We start from the raw sequence: 3,009 nt of genomic DNA on the forward strand, positions 1-3,009 counted from the left end.
GGTGAGCAAATGGGGGAAGCAGCTGGGGAAAAAGAAAAAGATATCTTGAAACCTGAAGTTCTTTTGGCTTAGCTTTTATTTCCCAGACATTTGGTAGAGACATAGTGATAGAAAACACTTTGCTTTCCTCTCAACTCTGCTCTAGGACAAACTAGGGACCAAGCTGATTACAGCTGTCCACCCCCGCCCCTGGGCCTCTGTGAGGTGAGAGCACGGGCAGGGTGCGGCTGTGAGGACAAGGGGCTCACGCCACATCCAAGGCGCAGCCACTGTGGAGCCCGCAGGCTGCGGCCAGGCAGGAAAACAAGCCTCGCGCTGCCAGATCTCATTTTTCAAGAGAAGTCGGAAACCCCTATTTTCATTGATGTTTCCCAACGTTTAAATGTTGGCAAATGATTCCAAAAATTGTCCAGCACTGCAGGCCAATCAAAACAGGTCTGGGGGCCAGATTTCAGCCTCAGGCTGCCAGTTCGCTGACCTCAGACCCAGGCCTCTTCGGGCCACGTGCCGTCTGCTGGCCCACAGCCAGCCACTCCCGTGGACGTGACCTCCCCGCTCCCAGCTGTCATTTAGCCAAGGACACTGAAACGGTTCATTGGGGGGCATAAATGTATGAGGGATTTTCTGGAAGTTTGTCACCCATGTTTCCCATTGTTTCTCAGGAACCACTTGAAATAACTTAAGTGCTCTGCAGTGACACGCAGGTGACCACAAACCAGGCTGGTCACTCCTCTCTGGGCCTCAGTTTCATCCTCTGTTATATGAAGGGGCCCAACGAGCCGCTCACCCAGATCAGATCTTCACTGGCTCTAGGACCAATTTTTTTTGGAGGTGGGGAGGGAGTTTTTCTAACATGGTATTAAAATGTAAGAATTCCACTCAGTAAGACCTCAGCTGAGTCTCTGAGGTCGTGTTGTCCAACAGAAATATGATGTGAGGCTCAGGCACGATTTTAAATTTTCTAGTAGTCACATTAAAAAATTAAAAAGAGGGTTGACTGGTTGGTTAGAGAAAGGGTTCAGATCCTGTGTCAGCCAGCTGCCAAAAGAAGAAAAAAAAATAGGTAAAATTGATTTTCAGAAGAAATTTTATTTAGTGCAATATATAAACATGTTATCAGTTCAATATGTAATCAATATAAAAAATATTAATAAGGTATTTTACATTATTTTTTCATACCAACTTTTGTAAATCCAGTGTGGGTTTTACACTTACTGCACATCTCAAGTGCTCCATAGCCACATGTGGCTAATGGCTACCATACTGGACAGCACAGCTCCAAGGCAAGACGTGCCAACCATTACCACATTCCCAAGTGAGACTCCAGATTACCTAAGCAGGAAAGAGAAGTCTGCATTTCACCTCCTGGGTAAAAGCAGTGCATATTCCCCCCAATCCTTCACATCCCACTTTTCCTTTCTACTGAAAAAATGTCTTCATAGTGAGGTGATGGAGTGTGGATGTTTTGTCCTCCCAGAACTCATGTGGAAGTCTGATCCGCAATGTGGCAGTGCTGGAAACTGATTGAGTCATGGGGGCAGATCCCTCATGAATGGATTAATGCTCTCCCTAGGTGGGGGGAGTAATGAGTGAGTTCTTGCTCTATTAGTTCCCACAAGAGCTGGTTGTTTAAGACACTGGCACCTCCCCCACCCCTTGCTTCCTCTCGCCATGTGATCTGCTTGTACCCGCCAGCTCCCTGCCACTTTCCACCATGAACAGAAGCAGCCTGAGGCCCGTTCCAGATGCAGCTGTCCCAGAATCGTAAGCCAAATAAATCTCTGTTTTTTATAAATTACCCAGTCTCAGGTATTCTGTTATAGCAACACAGAACGGACTAATACATGAGGGATGCCCATACCGTGTTCAGTTTTCCTGGCATGCACAGCTCTCAAACCCAGACCATCAGACAGTATCTGTTTCTGCCGTCGGTCCCTCTCAGCTCTCGGGACAGCATTGGGTAGGGAAGACCTGCAGAGGAGAGAGGAAGGGCTGGCTCTGGGACCTTTAGCTGACTTCTGCCTCTGCCTTGTCCCCTCTCCACTATCCCACCCGTATTGATCCTGAAGAAGCCAAAGGCAGCTGTGAGTGGGAGGAGGGAACAGAAAAGACACCCACCTAGTTCCCTTTTGAAAGACAGGCTTCTAGCCCGCAGCAGCCCAGCCCTGGGTGCAAGCGTAAACTTGAACTTGAGATGCAATTTGGGAGTCCTAGATTATTCAGCTGGGCTGGACTTAGTTATTACTGAACTAAGTCCATTTTTGTTTCAAAAAGTAATTGCAGGATTTGCTTTAAAGCATTTCCACAAAACCAAAGTGCGTGAGTTGGGGGGAGACAGGAATTGATAAAACAAACACGACTGTGATTGGTTACATGGGGACTCATTAGACCCTTGTGTTTCTTTTCTGGACCTGTGTGAAAATTTCCATAATAAAAGTTTAAAGCAATAACTAGAAGACTGTTTAAAACTGGGAGTGAGCAGGAGAGGTGCAGAACCTACCGAGGGCTCACGCATGAGTGGGATCAGAGCCAGCCCCCCAGAGCAGGTTTCAATGGGCACATTATGAGGGAAAATCATAAAATAATCAAATTGTTTTCTGAGCACACCCCATGAGGTCCACTTGTCCAATGGACTGGTCATTTCTTCTGGGTGGTTGAATCTACATACTCCCATCTTTGAACCACCTCCTCCCCTTCCCAGGGACGTGCCTTCTGGCTCAGACTCCCCTCCTCCTGCATTTGCCCAGCAGGGTTTGGGCAGTTCAGTTGCTCCCCGACTTTTGGGGGTGATTTGTTGACACAGAGGCTCCTTGCTACTTGCAAAGATGGATGTTCCTGGAGCACAGAGCCCTGGAAGCATGGAAGGACACCCTCTGTGAAGATATTCAGCACAGCAGGGGCCATTAGTCACCAAGGATCATTTGACATTTTGAAATGAACTCTTCGTAGCTCATAAATAAGCTGGAACACTGAGTCCTGCTGGGGTGGGATGGCTGTGGTTGGGGGTGT

Source organism: Galeopterus variegatus, unplaced genomic scaffold, assembly GCF_000696425.1.
Source record: "Galeopterus variegatus unplaced genomic scaffold, G_variegatus-3.0.2 Scaffold3229, whole genome shotgun sequence".
Classification (NCBI taxonomy): Eukaryota; Metazoa; Chordata; class Mammalia; order Dermoptera; family Cynocephalidae; genus Galeopterus; species Galeopterus variegatus.